This window comes from Chlorocebus sabaeus, chromosome 1 (genome assembly GCF_047675955.1).
Source record: "Chlorocebus sabaeus isolate Y175 chromosome 1, mChlSab1.0.hap1, whole genome shotgun sequence".
In the NCBI taxonomy this organism is placed as follows: Eukaryota; Metazoa; Chordata; class Mammalia; order Primates; family Cercopithecidae; genus Chlorocebus; species Chlorocebus sabaeus.
Genome location: NC_132904.1, coordinates 26,450,739 through 26,473,524, shown reverse-complemented (window position 1 = coordinate 26,473,524; position 22,786 = coordinate 26,450,739).

The following is a 22,786-nucleotide window of genomic DNA, read 5'->3' as shown; positions in this document are numbered from 1 at the left end:
GGAAATCTTGACTGCTTAGAAATTAGACCAGGTTGAGGTCCATCTAAGGAGGATACTCATTATCTCATCTTCAGCTATTTTCCTCCTTTCTCGTTTTTATGCAAGCATGTACCTAGCATAAAATACCTCTTCCCTTTTTCCCTCAGTAAATGAATATTTTATAGAAAAGTCTCTCTAATTCATGAGTGCAATCCTGGTCTTTGCTCATCCTTGTTACTCCACTTCACCAACAACATTCCAAAAACAGAAATGAAGACAAAACCCTTAGTATTACACCATATGACACAAGTGTTTCTAGCCTGACCTTAGATGAGAATATAGGATTTGGGGACAGTTAGCCTATATTCCATCTTTCCTCCACCATCTATGTGAACTTGTACAACTTAAATGCTTTTTCTTAAGTTTTCTTACACATAAAATAAAAATTACAATTTTGCTTTTTTTTTTTTTTTTTGAAGATTGAATGGGTCATTTAGTCAAAATAGAAAAAATGGCCTAGCACATATCAATCTATTATTGTCGATATATTACTATGGCTGGTGCTATTATAATAGCATGTTTTATGGCAATATCTATATTTCATACTTATGCCCTCAAATCCATACTGTAACAAAATAAAAAATAATTACTCTTGGCTAATGTCTTAGATTAATCAAATTGGAAACATAATTACCACAAGTACAGAACACTAAATTAAAGAACTTCCTTGCAACAGGTAGAGACAAAATATTTAGTAAATCTGAAAGACTGATTGGCTCCAATTCACCTTGACTCTGAAATCAACGTTTAAAAAAAGGATTTGTTATTTTTAGTGCTTAGCTCTATGGATAACAGTAAACCGAGGAAACATAATACCTAAGGTAAGTTGTTCAAGTTTAGTAATATGTAGTGGAAAGTTTAATTAGAATAAAATGTCATGTTTTCATAGTATATAAAATTTGGATGTTTAAGGAACTCATTGTGTCTAACGATTGTGCAGCATATTAACAGTGTAGTTTGTACTTGTGATCACATTACTTTTAGTCCCTTCTTCTTCCAGTCAGTGTTACACACTGCAGTGCAGTTACACACTAATGCTTAATAAATTTAATTATATTATTCCTCTCATAACATTTTTTATATACAATTCCTATACACCAAGCAGTATGGCACCTATTCACATTTTTGCATATCTCTTCTTGTTTTCCACAGTTAATTTTATGTCAGGGGAAAGACTGGTCAAAGTGTTATAGTTAATATTGAGTGTGAACTTGATTGGATTGATGGATGCAAAGTATAGTTCTTGGATGTGTCTGCGAGGGTGTTGCCAAAGGAGATTAACATTTGAGTCAGTGGACTGGAAAGACAGATCCATCCTCAATCTGATTGGGCACCATCTAGTTAGTTCCCAGTGCTACCAGACTGAAAGCAGGCAGAAGAACGTGGAAAAACTAGACTGGCTAATTCTGACCTCCATCTTTCTCCGGTGCTGGATGCTTCCTTCCCTCCAACATCAGATTCCAAGTTCTTCAGCTTTTGGACTCGGGCTTAACACCAGTGATTTGCAACTGAAGGCTGCACTATCAGCTTCTTTACTTTTGAGGTTTTGGGATTCAGGTTGACTCCCTGGCTCCCCAGCTTGCAGATGGTCTATTGTGGGACTTTACCTTATGATCATGTGAGTCAATTCTCCTAATAAACTCCCCTTCATATAGACATCTATCAGTTCTCCCCTCTAGAGAACCCTGAAAAATACACAAAGAGTAATATATTTTTAGAGGATTTGCTTTATATCACATTGATATCAAATGATTCACTGGACATATGGCAGAATACTCACCAGTGTGAGTTAAAACAATCCTTGGAAGTGTAAACAGAACATTGGAAACTACATTTCTTTTCTATATGTACTCATCTAAATTTGTATCTATTTAGGACTTCTTAAGGAGCAATTGTCAAACCTTCAGCTTTAGCATTGAGGCCAAAAGAGGAAAAAAGTTTCCAAATTATTGGTAGAAATGAAATGAAATCTTCATTTTAGAATGATTTTTAAAGCCTGGTTTTTAGACTCACCTATTAACTCCCATTTTGAATATGTTTGTCATATTGATATCTGCTAGATATTTCAAATACCATTGCTTTAGATTTACTCTTATATCTAAAGAGTCTTTTGTCTCTTGCTCATATACATAAAATTCATTTCTTATAAGTATAGTTCTTAATGTCTTTGTGTTTCTTTGTTTTCAATATTTATCTATATGCCAGAATTATTAATTTAGCCAAGTTTGCTTCAAATGCTGCTATGGTCTGAACGTTTATGTCTTCTTAAAACTCATATGTTGAAATCTTAACCCCCAAGGTGATGGTATAGATGGTCTTTGGGAGGTGGTAGATCATGACATGGAGTCGTCATACATGGGATTCATACTCTTTTGAAAGAGGCCCCACAACTACCGCACCCTTTCCACCATTTGAGGACACGGCTGGGAGATACCATCTGTATACCAGAAAGACACAAGAGAAGAGGCCTCATTGAAACCTCAACAGACACCAACTCTGCTGTCACCTTGATCTTGGACTCCCCAGCCTCCACAACTGCAAGAAATAAACTTCTGTTGTTTACAAATTACCCAGTCTTTGGTACTTTTTTAAAGCAGCCCAAACAAAGACAAATACCTGACTCTGCTAAAGTATCTAGATCATTTCTCTGCTTACTATAGGCAAAATATTGGAGGATGAGGAGAATTTATTCTTTAATAAATCCTGACTTTATGAAAGGAAGATATTTACTGGTTTTTAAAACTATTATTTTTATAAGTTTAAAATGTACAAGTGTAATTTTGTTACACAGATATATCACATAGTGGTATAATAAAATCTGGACTTTTAGTATATCCATGTCCCAGAAAATGTTCATTATACACTAAGTGATTTCTTATCATACACTACCTCCCACTCCACAACACTTCTGAGTTTAGGTGTATATTATTCCACACTCTATGTCCATGTGTACACATTATTTAGCTTGCACTTATAAGTGAGACATAAAAAGTATTTGTCTTTGTGCTTCGGAGTTGTTTCACATAAGGTAATGGCCTCTAGTTCTATCCATGTTGTTGAAAAAAAAAGAAAAAGAAAAACATGATTTCATTCTTTTTTATGGCCAAAGAGTATTCCATTGTGTATATAGAATTTATCCAATCATCAATTGGCATATATTTAGGCTGATTCCATATCTTTACTATTGTGAATAGTGCTGTGATAAATATATCAGTGCAGGTAGCTATTTGATATATTGATTTTCTCTCCAGTAGTGGAATGCTGGATTGAAGGTATCTCTATTTTCATTTCCTTGAGAAGTCTCTATACTGTTTTCCATAAAGGTTGTGTGAACTTACATTCCCATCAGTAGTATAAAAGTGTTTTATTTTCTACACTTCCTGGCCAACTTCTGTTAGTTTTTTACTTTTTAATAACAGCAATTTTGATTGGTATGAGATGATATTTCATTGTTTTAATTTGCAGTTCTCTGATAATTAGTGATGCTGCATATTTATTCATATGCTTGTTAGGTATTTTTATACCTTTGATATTTTCTTCTTTTCTTCTTTTCAAGCTATATGCCTGTGTATGGCTTCTTCTGAAGGATGTCTATTCATGTTTATCCACTTTTTAATGAGATCATTTGTTTTCTGTTGTTCTTCTTGAGCTGTCTGTGTTTCTTCTAAATTGTGGATATCAGTCCTCTGTCAGGTGCACACTTTCCAAATGTTTTCACCCATTCTGCAGGTTGTCTGTATACTTGCTTTTCAGAAGATTTTTAGTTCAATTAAGTCGCATTTGTCTATTTTTATTTCTTTGCTGGTAATTTTAAGGACTCAGTTATGAATCATTTGCCTATACCAATGTGCAAAACAGTTTCCTAGGTTTTTCTCTAGTATTTGCATGGTTTCAGGTCTTATATTAAACTATTTAATCCACCATGAGTTGAGTTTTGTATATGGTGAGAGACAAGGGTCTAGTTTTATTCTGCATATGGCATTCCAATTTTCCCAGCACCATTTATTGAAAAGGGTATTCCTTCTCTAATATGTATTCTTGTCAACTTTGGCAAAGATCACTTAGCTATAGATATGTGGCTTTTTTTCTGGGTTATTTATGCTGTTTTGTTGATCTATGTGTATTTTTCTACCAGTATCATGCAGTTTTTGTTTCTATAGTCTTGGAGTATAATTTGAAGTCAGATAATATGATTTTGTTGCTTTTGCTTAGGATTGCTTGGGCTAGCCAGGTTACTTTTTGATTTCATATAAATTTTAGTTTTTTTTTTTCTAATTCTGTGAAGAAGAATGTTGGTATTTTGAGAGAGATTGTATTGAATCTTCAGATTGCTTTGGGCAGTATGTTCATTTTAATAATGTTATTTCTTCAATTCCATAAGCACAGAATTTTTTTTTTTTTTTTAGTTTGTGCCATTTACATTTTTTTTTAAATCAGTGTATTGTAGTTTTCCTTGTAGAGATCTTTCACTCTTTTGATTGAATATATTTTTAGGTATATTTCTTTAATTATTGTAAATGGGATTGCCTTATTGATTTGTTTCTTCAGTTGATTGTTATTGGTGTATAGAAATGCTACTGATTTTTCCATGTTGATTTTTAATGAAACTACTAAATTCATTCATGAAATCCAAGAGTTCTGGTGGAATATTTAGGGTTTTCTAGGTATGAGATAATAAAATCAGCAAACACAGATAATTTGACTTCTTCTTTTCTAATTTGGATGTCTTTTATTTATGTCTCTTGCCTGATTTCTCTGATAAACACTTCTAGTACTATATCGAATAGGCATGGCAAAGTGGGTATCCTTGTCTTATGCCAGTTCTTAGGGAGAATGTTTTCAACTATCTAAAGAGGTTAAGGTGGCTATTTCCTTGGGTATTCCACTGACACCTCAAACCAGGATATCAGAAACCAAATTCATCATATTTTTGACAGTCTGTTTCCTCTCCAGTACCTCTTATTTAGTAAATAATGTCAAAGAGAACATACTTGTCCAAACAAGAAAACTGGGGATAACATTTGTCCTCTTCATCTCACTTACCTTACTTTGCATCTGATTATGCTCTATAGCTTCCACTTTTACAATAATTCTTTTGTTTGTCACTATTCATCAGATATCAAGCTCTTGCTTCTTCCAACTTGTATAAGTGCAACAATATAACTAAATTTTCGGCCTCTAATTGAGACGAGAGAGTTCCCTGACACCCCTCACAGGATGTGCAACATGGCTGTGGCTTGTCTGTTTGGTCGCTGCTGCCCAAACCCATTATGGGAGGAGGAGCACACAAATGGACAGGTGTAGGAGCGCAAGTGGGCACGTGTTACACAGTATGCTCTTTTAGCCTTGCCATCCGCCAGATGACTTATGTGTTAACCAGCTCAGTGGACCCTCTGCCTTTCTGCAAGGGCAGAGCACCAGCGTGACAGCTTTCTGATCCCAAGCTCTTGTCCAGTGTCCTGGAAGAATCAGGTCACACACAGACTTGAAGGATGAATGTGGGGGTTTTACTGAATGGTGGAGGTGGCTCTCAGTGGAAGGATGGAGAGCTGAAAGGGCGATGGAGTAGGAAGGCAATCTTCCCCGGGAATTTGGCCTTCCAGTGGCCGAACTTTTCTCCAGCCACCCCTAGCCAAACTCCTCTCAGCATTCAAACACTCTTTCTCTCTTTCTCTGCCTCACCATTCTGTCGTTCATCTGCCTGTTTCCTCATCTGCTTCTGGAGCCTGGCACTGGGGGTTTATATGGGTACAGGATAGGGAGACGTGATGGGCCGAAAAGGCAACAGGAATGCCTGTTCTCACTTAGGGCTGTGGATATCCACGTGTGAGGGTGGGGCCTTTGCTCAGGAACTGCTCTCTGTTACCCAGTATTTTCCTGTCTCCTGTCTGTATCATAATCAGGATCCCCTCCAAGCCATCCACAACACTAATGACAGAATTAAAGATTATCAGGCTGGGCACAGTGGCTCATGCCTGTAATCCTGAGAGACAGGACTAGCTGGTTTTCCTGGGCAGACTAAGAATCCCTAAGCCTAGCTGGGAAGGTGACCGCATCCACCTTTAAACACGGGGGCTTGCAACTTACCTCACATCCAACCAATTAGGTAGTAAAGAGCGCTCACTAAAATGCTAATTAGGCTAAAACAGGAGGTAAAGAAATAGCCAATCATCTATCACCTGAGAGCACAGGGGGAGGGACAATGATCGGGATATAAACCCAGGCATTGGAGCTGGCAAGGGCAACCCGCTTTGGGTCCGCTCCAGTTGTATGAGAGCTCTGTTTTCACTCTGTTACATATTGCAGCTGCACACTCTCCGGTCCATGTTTGTTCTCGTTCCTGCTGAGCTTTTGTTGGGCGTCCACCACTGCTGACTGCCATAGTCACAGACGCTGCCACTGACTTCCACCCCTCCGGATCCAGCAGGGTGTCCTCTGCACTTCTGATTCAGTGAGGCAGCGCCCATTGCTGCTCCGAATCCGGCTAGAGGCTCGCCATTGTTCCTGCGCGGGCTAAGTGCCCAGGGTTCATCCTAATCGAGCTGAATAGAGCTATAACACTCATGCATGGCCCAATATTCCGTTCTTTGGAATCCTTGAGGCCAAAAACCCCAAGTCAGAGAACAAGAGGCTTGCCGCCATCTTGGAAGCGGCCCCCCACCATCTTGGGAGCGCTAAGAACAAGGACCCCCGGTTAAAATCTCACACTTGGGGAGGCAAAGGCAGGCAGATTGCTTGAGTCCAGAAGTTCTAGACTAGCCTAGGAAATGTGGCAAACCCCCATCTCTACAAAAAACAAACAAACAAACAAAAAACCCACACACACAAATTGGCCAGGGGTAGTAGTGTGCATCTGTAGTCCCAGCTACTCTGGAGGCTGAGCTGGGCAAATTGCTTGAACCTGGGAAGTGGAGGTTGCAGTGAGCCGAGATGGTGCCATTGCACCCCAGTCTGGGCAACAAAGTGAGACTGGATCTCATAAAAGAAAAAAATAATAATGAAATAAAAATTACCATCACAGTTATATTCTGCTTTACATATTTGGTAATTATGCATAAGTTTCCAGACCAATTCCCCCACTTGTCCCTAGATAGCCTCATCTCAAACCATATTTTCAATTGTGATGTTTACCGTAATAGACATAAGGCTTTTTAAAGAAGTTGCATGGTTTCATGGTAATATGATTTAACACAGGCTAATTTATCTGTTATGAAGTAGACGTTTTAACAAGTTTGGAACTTTAAAACACAGTTAAGATAACATTCCTCTAGAAATCCAACTCGGGCTTCAGGATGAATGTCTTGCTCAGATGCTCTTCCTATTTCCTTACGTTGCATGTTATTCAGTTCTCTATCATGAACTCATTTTATCTATCTATCTATCTATATACATATATATATATATATATAGAGAGAGAGAGAGAGACAGATGGAGTCTCGCTCTGTCATCCAGGCTGGACTGCAGTGGCGGGATCTTGGCTCACTGCAAGTTCTGCCTCCCAGGTTCACGCCATTCTCTTGCCTCAGCCTCCTGAGTAGCTGGGACTACAGGCACCCACCACCACACCCAGCCAGTTTTTTGTGTTTTTAGTAGAGATGGGGTTTCACCGTGTTAGCCAGGATGGTCTCGATCTCCTGACCTTGTGATCTGCCCGCCTCATTCTATTTTAATGCACTTTATTTGTATCTTATCTTGTTTATTCCATTGAATAAAGACATCATATATTATTCAGGCTGGCATCCTACATGCTTAACAAGATGTCTGCCATGTAGTAGGTACAATAATTATATTTCTTGTCAGATGCTCTGAACAGAGATTGAGAAATCTTCAGGCACTGTGAAGACAGATGCTTTGGTTCCACCACGACTAGGTAATAACCTGTTTCATGGTGAGCAGGTCTCTGCAAACCTCCAAAGTCCAGGGAAGCTGAGAGGCTAAAGAAAAAGGCTGACAAATCTGTCTTCACAGAAGGAAAACATTTAATAGGGACTTATGAACCGAAGCCATGTCTGTGTCTCTGGTGGTTATAAGAGGAAATGGTGGATTCTAACACCCCTGAGACTCAGGAATAGCATACCAAAGGGGAAGTGTCTTAGAAAATATGGATAGGAATTTTCTATCCGTGGATGGATTATGGTAAATACGAGTTTATCAATGTTGATTTTCTCTAAAGGCAGGATTTAAGGTAAGTACATGCTTTTAAAGAGGAACAGTAGAAAAACTGGAAATCTTAGAGGCATTCTGGAACCAGAGTTGACCAGACCTCAACATGCCAGATGAGTTTCCAAGACAGAGTTGCTTTGGCCTCCATATATGGTAAGGTTGGGAAAGAACTCATCTTCTGATTTCTGCCCTAAGAATTCACATGCAGTTTTGGAGAAGATGCTAGCAAAACATCATTTTTCCTCGTCATATATTAGCATTTACACACTTTAAATGAAGGTACTCTTGTGTGTGACATCTTAGTTTTGGTGATAGGAGTGCTTCTTCAACTATTTTGATAAATAGTCCAGAGAAGTTCACAGTCTAAATTTTATTTCAAGAAGCCTGGACAGCATATATTAAAATACAACCTGTGGCACGAAGCATGAGACAAGCTACTGGGATAATTGTGTGAAATGTAATTATCAAATTGCAACATTGTTTTTATAAAGAGTAACAGAGGGCTCCTGTTTCTAGAAAACTTTAGCATAGACTACGTATAAATGAAAAGCATTTAACATTTGCAAAATCTCACTGAGAAGTTAATAAAGTAAGTGTTCCTTTACACCTTCTCCCAACTGGCATATAAAGTTTTGTGTGTGCACATGTGTGTATAATTACAATTGTCTCCAAGTGTGAAGAATTTCTTGGCTATAATTATTTCCCCAAATTTTATTTCTTATATTATTGCTTTGTAAAAAGTCCTGTGTGTAATTCTGTGAGAAACAATGTAATGCAAATCGAAAGATCTGCCTCTGAAGTTCAGTTTTCAAACTTCACCACTTGATATCTGAACACTGGCAAGTCATTTGCTTGGCCTTTGCTTTGCTTCCCTCATCTGTAACTTAGGGAGAATAACAGCTATTATTAGCCTATCAATGTCATAGGATTGTTTAAGGATTAAATGAGGTAAAACACGTAAGTAATTTAAAAGTGTAACCAAATTTTTAAGCAACTTATCAATTAATATGGGTTATTTTTAGGCTCGTCTTTACCCTTAACTCAGTATTTGCTGGGGCTCATTACAGTAAGCAAGGGGACTGAACCCAGGGACTACTTCTGATGAAAAATACATATCTGCATTATTACTGCCTTTATGCTTAACAGTTCCACAAAGCACGTAGTTATGGCCCATAGTAATGAAGCAAAAGCTGCGTGGATAGAACAGGAATAACAAAGAGCAGAAATCTTAAAAATAGCTTTTTGGGTTTAAATATGTTTCGAAGCATGTCAGGGACTCCTCTGTTTCTCTTGTCGCCCTGTCTCTGTCTCTCTCCTCTCTCTCTTAGCTTCCTGTTGTCATGTGAGATGTTTGCATGTCTTGCACACATGGAGATGTGTGCATGGCAGGTCCAGGGGACGGCTACACGAAGGCGGATCATCAGTTCAATGCAACAGCTCTGTATTATTAGTTTTGTAAATTGTTTGTACCTTAGATTTGTTTTGACCAAGTCCTTCATTTAATTTAATTAAAAAAATTAAACTTGAAAATTACAGGAAAAAAATACAAAGAATTCTAAATAGGCTTCCAAGAAGAAACCATTTTTGATCTATGTATAATTTTTTAAAAAATCTATAGGTAATTTATTCAGTGGGTGTCAACTCAGTCACATATCAGTTTTCCTCAGTCACATATCAGCTGGTTTTAGTGACTAATTTTAATGTTATAAAAAGACGTTAAATAATGTGTAACCAAATTTCTCAGTTTATTTCACATGTTCTTCTTCCAAAATAGCCCTATGTAAACTTTCACACTAAAAAAGTCTTACTTGATAAAATAAAATCTGTTTGATATTTAAGCCCAGTATATTGAGACCCCACCAGCATAAATGTTTATAAGGAAATACTTCACAGTTACATAGTACAATAAATTCCTTCTCTTAACTAAGCCTTAATATCACTGAAATTCTACTTTAATTCTGTATTCTGTATATCTTATATAAAATATTTTGAATAATCTAAATAATCTATTACTCCTTTCAAGCATACACACACATATACACACAAAATGTGGTGGCTCCTGCAAGAGTGACGGGTTAGTGAGTCTTTGGATCTCACATGGTTACTTGCTTTTATCACAAAGGAAACTTTCAATCTCAGTTTTCTGTTTAGTCTTTTAACATATGAGGAACACAGTGTAAAGAAATACCCTATTAGAAAGTCCACAAATCAGATATCCAGTTTATAGTTTTGACAACTAGTATCACACTATAATTGTGTCAATAATATAGAAGGCAATTAGGAAAATAATTCTTTTATACATTTCCAATTAGCATCTTGGTTATATTAGATATTCTCTTCTGTTTTGATCTTACGGTTTTATGTAGAAATCTTTAATTCAATATGAGTTAAAATACATAAGTAATTAAGGACTGGAAGCTAAACTGTTGCCTCTACCAGTTTCCAGAAAAAAAAAAAAAAATCAGCAGAGTAAATGTAGATTAAGCATCATTCATATTGACTCGGTATATGACATCTGTAACATGGTGCTGTGTTCCAAGGCAACTGCGAAGTGAGGAACAGTTCTACCAAAAGTATTTTGACAATGACTATTTTGTTGGAGACTGGCTTAATGATGTATATGTGTGGAAATGTGAGTTTTGTTGAAGTTTGCCAAACCATACACCTGAAATATACTGATGATTACCATCATCCAAGAGATAGTCGCCAGTCCCTTGGCAGTCTAAAATTATAATCACATATTGAGAAATAGCATAAAGAAAAATATGGTCAGATTAGGAGATTAAAACATAATCAAATTACTTATCTGTGATTTTTGAGGATTTCTATACATTGTGTAATATAAAAGAAACATAGAATAATCAATAAGCAGTATCAATAACATAAAGAACAAGGAAGGAGAGACATCTATTTGGAAGAAAGAAAAAAGTGAAAAAAAAAAAAAGCACTATTATTTCCTGGAAAAACAACTTCAAGTTCTCAAGATTTGTTCCAACTTCACTCATCTTATAATAAAATACTCCATCACTTATACTATCAGGTACCAAATAGAAACAATTTAGGAGTGAGAACTGATTCTGTGTGCATGTTCAAGTGTGCATCCTGTGGGAATTATAACAGTATCCCTTTTTCAAATTTGGACTAACTGTCTCGTATTTTACTGCTATTTATTGGAATGCTTATTAGAATAAATATGGTAATAATATATGTTAACATAGTCTATTAATCTCACAGTAAACATTTATTGAACAGCTGTGTAGATTTTGACACTTCTCTTGCCTCAAATTGGTAATTTTCTCAAGAGTTCGTGAGATATCTTGGCAAATGACTGCTCAGTTTTATTATTATTATTTTTACTGGGATAAGAACACATCACATGAAATCTCCTCTCTTACCCATTTTGCAGCGTATCCTGCCACAGTTGAAAGCATGGATCAAATTGGAGGACATTGTGATAAGTGAGGTAATTACTCGCTTTCTGATAAGAGTCTCTCCATCTCTACAGAGAATTATTATTTTGGTTGGCTTCTATTTAATTACTACCTATTATATTTTCATTTCTCATGTTTTTCATAACAACTTCATAAAAATATCAATAATCAAAATTCATTCAGCATGTGGAGCCACATTTCATTTTGGCTGGGGTTCAATGTTTGCATGTCATAATAAATAGCTCTGCCAAAATGTTACCAGCCTGCAAAGTATATTTTTGGATTCTTCATCTAAGAAGACTTTAAAACAAGGTGAAACAACTTCTGGAATTCATTCATCACTGTTTTCCAGCCAGATTATATTGGGCATAAAGAGCAAAGGGAACTGGTCTTTCAGCTTTAGGCAACATGTGGTTATCACTAGAGCACGATCTGAAGCTCGAAGTCACCTTCGACTTGTCACTATCCCTCTGCCTGCTGTTTAGAACCATTAAGGGCCAGAGAGGCAGCAATAAAAAGTACAGCTTTGGATAATAGAGGAAAACATACTGTGCTCTTTATGTTTGTTAATAGGGCATGACAATTGTTCCCAAACTGCCTGGAAGCCATTGTGCCTTGCTACTCTGGAGTGCGGCTACAATGTAATAAAGGACACAGTTTCTCCGCTAATGCAAGCATGGCATTTTCCCCCACCCAGCAAACGCCAAATGCTTAGAACACTCAGGGATTTTGGAAAGTCTTATAGGGATTTTCTCAGGTAGGCAAACAAAATGGTTTAATTTAAACCCATTTATGTGAAATAGGTGAAAAATAAATAATTCCTTTAGATTTAGCAAAGAGATTATGTTTTGTAAACTGTAATTGCCCTATAAAATTATTCAAAACAAGAACTTCATTTCATATAATAAAAGAAAGCATGAATACTCATCAAAACAATGTTCTACAATTAATACAATTTTGTAGACATTTGTGATCTCCCAAGCTCTTGCTATATTCTCTCATTTTGTTATATAATTTTCACAATAACACTATGAGATAGATGTGACTGTAGTCCTATATTAGGTAGAAAAAGGTAATTCAGTGTTGTTGCATAATTTACCTATGGCTAAAAATATAATAACTGGGAAAATAAGGATTCAAACTCTGAAACACCTCTGGTAGAAAAGCAAGATGCCTTGTCCAGATTTTATTACTATTTTCACCAATGTTTAAAATTGTGGTAAAATATACATAACATAAAATTCACCATTTTAACCATCTTTAAGAATATTTTGTTTAGTGTTATTAAATACATTCATAATATTGTACAACCATCACCGCTATCTACCTCTATAAATCTTTTCTTCTTGTAAAACTGAAACTCTATACCCGTTAAACAGTAACTCCTCATTCCTCCCTTCCCCTGACCATTGGCAGTTGCCATTCAACTTCCTGTTTCTATCATTTTGGCTATTTTAAGGATATTATATAAATGAAATTGTGCAGAATTTTGTTCCTTTTGTTACTGGCTTATTTCACTTATCACAATGTCCTCAAGATTCATCTATGTAATAGAATATGTCAGAATTTCCTTCCTTTTTAAGACTGCATGATATACTTGTACACATATGTACAGTGTATCATATTTTTGCTTATCCATTCATCTATACATACACGATTTGGATTTATTCTTTATTTTTAGCTATTTTAAATATGCTGTTAACATGGGTGTACAAATATATCTTCATGACTCTGGCTTCAATTATTTTGGGTATATTCTCGAGTGGAATTCCTGGATCATACAGTAATTCCATTTTCAATTCTATTTTCACTGTTTTTCACACAGTGGCTGTGACATTTTACATTTCCACCAACAGTGCACAAGGGCTCCAATTTCTCCACATTATCACAAAACACTTATTTATTAGTTCTATTAATGGTAACCATCTTGATGTGTATAAGGTGCTATCTCATTGTAATTTTGATTTGAATTTCGCTAATGATTAGTGCTGTTGAACATCTTCTCATGTGCTTATTTACCTCTTGTATACCCTCTTTGGAGAAATATGTATTCAAATGTTTTGCTGAATTTTGTCTCAGGGCGGTTGTTTTTCTGTTGTTTTAGGAATTTCCTGTAAATATCAGATATTAATCTCATCAGACATTTGATTTGCAAACATTTTCTCTCCTTCTGTGGGTTGCCTTTTAATTCTACTGATATTGTTATTTGATGACAATTTTCAGGAAGTTTCAATTTGTCTATTTTTTTTTTTATTGTTGTTGCCTATACCTATGATGTAATATCCAAGAAATGATTGCCAATTCCAATGTCTTAAAGCTTTTCTCGTGTTTTTTCTAAGATTTTATATAGGTTTGGGTCTTACATTTAGCTCTTTGATGTACCTGAAGAAAGTTTTTGTTTATGGTGTTAGAAAATAGGTCAACTTCATTCCTTTGCATTAATATGTTGAATTTTCCCAGAATCTTCATTGAAAATACTGTTCTTTCCTTTTTGAAGGATCTTGACACATTTGTCAAAAAATCTTTTGACCATATATAAAAGGTATTATTTTTGGACTCTCTATTCTATTCTCTTGCTCTATATGCCTATCTCTATGCCACCATCATACTGTTTTATAACGGTGACTTTGTTGTAAGTTTTGAAATCAAGAAGTTTGAGTCTTCCAGCTTTATTCATTCTTTAAAATAGTTTTGGCTAATAGGAATCCCTTGTAATTCCATATACATTTTCTAATGGGTTTTTCTATTTATGAAAAAAAAAAAAACTGGTATTTTGATAGGGATTGCATTCAATCTGTACATCACTTTGGGTAGTATTGACATCTTAGCAACATTAAGTCATTTAATTTATGTACATGGGATTTATTTTCTTTTATTTACATCTTCTTTAATTTCTTTCAGTGATGTTTTGTAATTTTCATCATACAAATCTTTCATCTCCTTGGTTAATTCCTGAGTATTATATTCTTTTGATATTATTGCAAATGGAATTGCTTTCATAATTTTGTTTTCATATTGTTCATTGTTAATGTGTACAAACACACTTTTTTATTATTATACTTTAAGTTCTAGGGTACATGTGCACAACATGCAGGTTTGTTACATAGGTATACATGTGCCAGGTTGGTTTGCTGCACCCATCAACTCATCATTTACATTAGGCATTTCTCCTAACACTATCCCTCCCCCAGGCCCCTAACTCCCCAACAGGCCCCAGTGTGTGATGTTTTCCTCCCTGTGTCCATGCATTCTTATTGTTCAACTCCCACTTATGAGTGATAACGTGATGTTTGGTTTTCTGTCCTTGTGATACTTCGCTAAGAATGATAGTTTCCACTTTCATCCATGTCCCCGCAAGGGACATGAACTCATCCTTTTTTATGGCTGCATAGTATTCCATGGTGTATATGTGCTGCATTTTCATTATCCAGTCTATTTTTGATGGACATTTGGGTTGTTTCTAAGTCTTTGCTACTGTGAATAGTGCCGCAATGAACATATATCTGCATGTGTCTTTATAGTAGCATGATTTATAATCCTTTGTAAATGATATTTTTAATGTGTTGACTTCACATCCTGCTGCTTGGCTTATTTCATTTATTAGTTCTAATGGTTTTTGTGTGTGTGCATAATCTTTATGGGTTTCAACATTCAAGTTCGTATCATCTGTGAGCAATGATTATTTTATCTCTTTTCTAATTCGGATTTAGTTTATTTCTCCTTCTTACCTACTTGTTCTGGCTAGAACTTGCAGTACTATATTGAACTGATGTGGTACAAGTAGGCACCCTTGCCTTGTTACTGGTGTAAAGGAAAAGGCTGCATTCCTTACTATGGAGAATAATGTTTGCTGTGTGTTTTTCATATACAGCTTTTATTATGTTGAACTAATTTTCTTCTATTCCTGGTTTGTTCAATGTATTTATCATGAGGGGGTGTTAAATTTTGTCAATTGTTTTTTCTGCATTAATGGAGATGATCATGTGTATTTTTTTATTTCGATATGTAAATGTGGTGTATTACATTGATTGATTTTTGTATGTTTTATCATCCTTGTGTTTCAGAAATAAATCCCATTTGGTCATAGTGTATGTTCTTTTTAATGTCCTACTGAATTTGGTTTTCTAGTATTTTGGTGATAATTTTTGCATCAATATTTATGACAGGTCTTAGCTTTCTTATAGTGACTTTGTCTGGCTTTGGTATCTAGATATCTCAGTTCATTTTGTCTGCTATAACAAAATATCTTAGATGGAGTAATTTACAAACAACAGAATCTTATTGCTCACAGTTCTGGAGTCTGGGAAGCCCAAGATCAAGGCACCAGCAGAGTCGCCCTTTGTGTTTCAAAGATGGGGCCTCTTTGCTGTGTTCTTAGTTGACATAAGAGACTAGCTACCTCAGACTTCCTTCACAAGCATGTAATTTCATACATGAAGGTGTATGTATCATGACCTAGTCACTTCTAAAAGCTCCCACCTCTTAAGTATCACTTTGGGTATTACAGTTCAGTGTATGAATTGTGGGCATCACCAACATCCAGACTATAGCAGAGGGTAATACTGACCTCATAGAACAAAGTAGAAAGTTTTTCCTCCTCCATTTAATTTTTTTTTTGAAAACTTTGAGAAGAATTAGTGTTAGTTCTTCCTTAAATGTTTAGTAGAATTTAAGAGTAAAGCCATCAGATGCAGAACTTTTCTTTGTTGGGAGGTTTATATTACTAATTCAATTTCCTTACTAGTTATAAACCTATTGAGATGTTCTAGTTAGTGATTTAGGCCTGGTAGTTTTTATGTTTCTAGAAATTTCTCTGTTTCATTTAGGCTAGCCAATTTGCTGGCATGCAGTTGTTCATAGCACTCTTCTTGAATTATTTTCATTTATGTAGAATTGGTAGTAATTCTACACAATTCTTTTATTTCTAATTTTGGTAATAAGTATTCTCTTTCTTTTCTCAGTCCATTTTACTAAAGCTTTTTCAATTTATCTTTTCAAATAAACAACTTTTGAGTTTATTAATTTTATCTGTTGTTCTTTTATATTCATTTATCTGTGTTCTAGTCTTTATTATTTCCTTCTTACTACTAACTTTTGGTTGAATTTTTTTCATTTATTAATTTGAAAAGTTAGATTGTTGATTGGAGCTCTTTCTTGATTTTTGATGTAAGAGTTCAAAGCTACACATTTTTCCCTTGGCATTGGTTTCACTGCATCTGTAATTGTTGGTATGTTCTGTTTTCATTTTCCTTGTGATATTTTTATTTCGTCAACTGGTTAAGAGTATGCTTTCTAGGCCGGGCACGGTGGCTCACGCCTGTAATCCCAGCACTTTGGGAGGTCGAGGCGGGCGGATCACGAGGTCAGGAGATCGAGACCATCCTGGTTGACACGGATAAACCCCGTCTCTAATAAAAAAAAAAATTACAAAAAATTAGCCAGGCGGGGTGGCGGGCGCCTGTAGTCCCAGCTACTCCGGAGGCTGAGGCAGGAGAATGGTGTGAACCCTGGAGGCGGAGCTTGCAGTAAGCTGAGATCGCACCAACGCACTCCAGCCTGGGCAGCAGAGCAAGACTCCGTCTCAAAAAAAAATAAAATAAAATAATAAAAGAGTATGCTTTCTAAATTTCCACAAATTTGTACATTTTCTCATTTTACTTCTATTATTTATTTTTAATTTTATCTCATTGCAGTCAGAGAAGATACTTTGCATAATAGCTATTTTGTTTTCAATCTATTGAGACTTAATTTGTGGCTTAACAAATGAACTATTCTGGAACATGTTCCTCGTATACTTGAAAAAAATGTGACATGGACACAGGGAGGGGAACATCGCACACCAGGGCCTGTCGGGGGATAGGGGACAAGGGGAGAGAAAGCATTAGGACAAAGACCTAACGCATGCGGGGCTTAAAACCTAGATGATGGGTTGATGGGTGCAGCAAACCACCATGTCACATGTATACTTACGTAGCAAACCTGGGTTTTCTGCACATATATCCCAGAACTTAATGTATAATAATAGTAAAAATAAAAGAATGTGAATACTGCTGTTGTTGGACATAATGTTCTCTATTTATCTGTTATATTTGGTTGGTCTATTGTGTTTTTTAAGTTCTCTATTTTCTTCTATTTGTTCTACCTATTATTGAGAGTGGGTTATTGATGGCTCCACCTATTACTGTATGACTCTCTATTTCTCCCTTTAATTCTGTCCATTTTTATTTCATGTATTTTGATGGTATCTCATTAGATGAGTAATTTTTTTATAATTGTTATACCTTCTTCTCTATGCTGAAGTTTTTATTAATATACAGTGCCCTTCTTTGTTTCTTATATTTTAATTTAAAATTTATATTGTCTGATAGTAATAAAAGAACCCTGCTAACTTTCATTTACTGATTTCATGTAATTTTTTTTTTTTATCCTTTCACTTTCAATCTATTACTGTCTTTGGATCTAAAAGAAATATTTTGTAGATGGCATAAAGGCAGATCATGTGTTTTTATTCATTTTGCTAATGTCACTTTTGATTGAAGACTTTCATCCATATAAATTAAAAGTAATCATAAAGAAAGATATTTCTGTCACTTTACTATTTATCTTCTAGATGCCTTTGAGTGTTTTGTCTTCCATTTGCTGCATTATTGTCTTCCTTTGTGTTTAGTAGTTTTTTGTTTTTTGCAGAGAAATGTTTAAATTTCTAATTTCCTCTTATGTAATGTCTATAGCTATATTTTTGTGGTTACCATGGAGATTACACTTAGCATTCTAAAGTTATAACACTCTAATTTAAATTTACACTGGCTTTACTTCAAAACATACAAAAACTCTGCTCCTTTACAGTTTTATTTTCATCCCCTTTAGTTGTTAAAATTACAAAATTACACTTTTACCAATTGTGTGTCTCAAAACAAAATATTCAAGACTTTTACATGTATTAGTGGCTTAAATTAGGTAGAAAACAAAAAAGGGAGTTACTAACCATTGTTAAAATACTATTAATTGTTCTAACTGCTTATGTATATAACTTTATTGACTTCATTTATTTACTTCCACTGTCTAATGTCCTTTTATTTGCCCCTACTGAACCATTGCTTTCAGGGTAGGTCTAATGTAACAAACTCTCTCAGATTTCATTTATCTGGGGATCTTAAAAGCTGTCCCTCACACTTGAAAGACAGTTTTTCCAGATATAATATTCCTCATTGATAATTTTTTTCTTACCACTTGGAATATGTCATCTCACTGCCTTCGGACCTCCAAAGTTTTTGATGGAAGATCTGCTCATGATGTTATTGAGAATTTTTTTTCATGTGAAGTCACTTCTGTCTTGCTGCTTTCAAGATTTTGTGTTTGCTTCTGTCATTTAAAAGTGAGATTATAATGTGTGTTGTTGTGAGTCTTTGAATTCATCTTACTGGGACTTTCTCAAGCTGCTTGGATATATATATGTTTGTCTTTCGTTTATCAGATTTGGAACATCATCACTCACTATTGCTTTAAATATTCTTTGTCTCTTTCTCTTCATCTTCTTGTAAGATCCGTACAATACATATTTTGATTCATTTGATAGTGTCCCACATATCTCCTCGGCTCTCTTTAGTTTTCTTTAATCTTTTTCATTTCTCTTTCTAAGAAGGTTTGATGATTTCCATTGTCTTATCTTCAAGTTCACTGGTTCTTTTGTCTGCCTCCTGAAATATTCCTTTTTATCCCTTTAATGTGTTTTGCATTTCAATTATTATACTTTTCAGCTTCAGAATTTTCTTTTGGTATATTTTTACATTCCTTGTCTGTTTATTAATATTTCCATTTTTTAACACACTGCTTTCTTGACATTCTCAAAATCTTTCTTCTGTCCATTGAGCATCCTTAAGACAGTGGTCTTAAGTCTGTGGCTAGTGGAGGTGTCATAAAAATTTTTTAGGGATAGTTTCTAGTGATTTTTTTTCTTTTGAATAGATTATGCATTACTCTTTAGTTATTATATAGTCTGACTGTTTTTGTCACTTCAACATTTTTATGTTGAAACCATACTTTTAAATTGCTGTTATTAAGTGGTAGGGCATATGGAAGGTGAGTAGTTCATGAGGGCTGTACCCTTATAAATGGGATTAGTGTCCTTATTTAAAAAAAAAAAAAAAAAGCACAAAGGAGTTTGTTCACACTTTTCATAAGGGAGAACACAAAAAGAAGACAGCATCTTTGAAGCACAGAGAGAGCCCTCACCAGAGACTAATTCTGCTGGTGCCTTGATCTTGGACTTCTCAGCCTCTATTGACTGTAAGCAATGCATTTTTGTTATTCAAAAATTACACAAGCAAGGTATTTTGTTTTAGCACCTCAGATGGACTAAGACACTTTGTATGCCTGTGATTTTTTGTTAAAGCTAACATTTGAATGCAATAATCTAACTCTTGATATCAGATTATCCCCTTTCCTCAACATTTGCTGGGTTATTTTTGATGTTTGTTTATGCTTGTTGTTACTGTTTTTCTGATTGCTGTAGCTGTCTTTGCAGCAAAGATCAGCCAGGGGTGTAAACTTAAAGCCTTCTTAGGTATTAACTAAGCTTGTGCCTTTACCTGGACATGTGCAGTCACTTTCTAATTTTTCCCAGATGTACAGTTGCTTCTGAATATCCTGGTCTTTAGTGTCTGGCTCCCAAAAGAGAAAAACAAGAAAAATGAAGGAATGGAGAGTAAAAGTTGTGCTCGCTCTTTAAATTCTCTGGACGTCACTTGAGCCGCACACTTGCAGCATGGTAGGGAGGTGGTACAACGACTGCCTGCCTCTATGTCTGCATGTCTGTGATTAAAAGCATTAATCAGTGGACTAACAGGCCAATATCTTAGGGTGGTGCAGACTCTGTGTTCAGACAGAAGCATTATTCAGTAGTCAGAGCACAGATCCCTGATATTCAGAAACAGAGTCATTTTAGCTCACCATGGCTCTGGCAGGCTGCGTGCAGGTTGCTCTAGAAACACATGCACAAATTACTGCCATGTGGTGGGTGGTGAGGGTAGACAAGGTGCTAAGTGTGGCAACTGAATAAAAATTAATTGCATATTTTTGTTCAATTCATTCTTTAGCCACTGCAAACCTTTAACAGATTTTAGAGTTTCAAAATACTCCGTTAAAGAGATTCTGCCAGTGCAGTTGTTGTCTAGATGAGAAAAAGAGCTTTCTGATGCTGACTACAGAGACATCATCACAGAATCCTCTTTTCAGACTTTATTATTTTTTAGATAATACTAATAGCTACAATTGAAACTTTACAAAATATCACAAATTTTTTCAAACTCTCTCTATACATTACCTCATCTAATACTATAATTATCTTAGAAAGAAATTATGTCCTGTTACAAATGAAAAATGTTTCTCTTTTGAAGGACTAAAAAGAAATTCTAAAAATGACTTACTAGAGTGAATAAACCAAAAATCTAGGCTATATAAATGTTTCTTCCTAAGATGTCAACATTAATACATCAATCATTGACTTTTAAACTTAAAAACACTTACAGTAATTATATAATGTACTGCAAAGTTTCTTTCTTAAGTAGCAAAAAAAAAAAAAAAAAAAAAAGAGAATGTGGTATTATTTTTATACAATTTTGAGTTAAATTTTACACAGTGAATTAAATTCATCTAATGAATATAAGAACCCAAATTAATTGTAGATTTAGATGCATTCTATTCTAGGAAAAAGATTTAACAATTCAAGAATATAAATTTTTATTTACTGGTTGTTGAATACTGTTTTAGAAATGTGGACATCACAAATTTTCCAATTTCTAAATAACACTAACACACTGTGTAAAATGTGTAGGGAAGCAAATTCTTATCATATGGTTTTGATGAAAATGCAAATTGGCACAGATATTCTAATTTCGTGATATGTGATAAACCTAATTTAAAAACATCTTTTCATGTTTATCACCAAAAAAGGATTTACTTCAAATAAAATGCATATGCTCAGATACATAAAATATAAACAAGATAATGGGTACCAATGATGAATTTTGTAATTGTGTTTTATATGTCAACTTGGCTAGACTAGCATCTCCAGTATTCAATCAATCACTAATCTGAATGTTGCTGTGAAGACATTTTGCAGATGTGATTAAAGTCCATAATCAGTAGATTTTATATAAGGGAGACTATTCTGGAGTCAATCAAGCCAAAAATCTTAAGAGCAGGACTGAGGCATTCTTAAGGAAAAATAAACTTTATCTTTAAACAGCAGCTTTAGCGCAGACTAAGAGCTTGATTGAGCAGATTGAGAGTTCCAATCTGCTCTCCTTGTTAGATACAGAATTTCAGATTTGCCTTGCAAGTGCCCAAAATCATGTAAACTGATTTTTTGTAAAAAATCTGCTAATATATATCCATTTCTCTGGTTGATATATATTAACAGATATCAATTTATCTGGCTGTTCAATTTCTCTAGTTGAACACTGATTCTGATTTTTAAAAGAGGTAATAGAATACTCATGCAATAAAATAATTTATAGCTGCTAAATAGTTATAGCATAATATTTTTAATTAAAATATCTATAACATGTTTTTAAGAAAAAACTAGTCTATAAAAGAACCTGAGTAATTATTACCATTACAATATATGTAAAGATGTGCACATATTTATGCATATATTTGTATATAATATATACAACACATCATATATAAATACTATATACATGTGTATATGTCTATTATATATTATATACACAGAATATGGCATAATATACACACATATATTAATACATATGTATATATAAATAATACATACATATGTATATATAAATTATTTATATATAATATATACACAAATATATGCACAAATATGTAATATATTATGTACATTAAATATACTTATATATGTAACATTATGTGTGTGCATATATACATAACTTTGTATATTTAATCAGAAACCAAAATATTAAGAGATAATTTAACTTTGGCAGCTGTGAATAGGTCTTATAGTTTGGTTTAGTCTGCTTTTATTTACCTTAATTGTGTTTCATTTATCTGCATTCCTGTACTTTCTAGAAGTAAACATAAACTATGTATTACTTTTATTTGTAATTATAAAAAAATTGTGCAATATGTTTACATATATATATATACACACACACACACCATGAATGTAT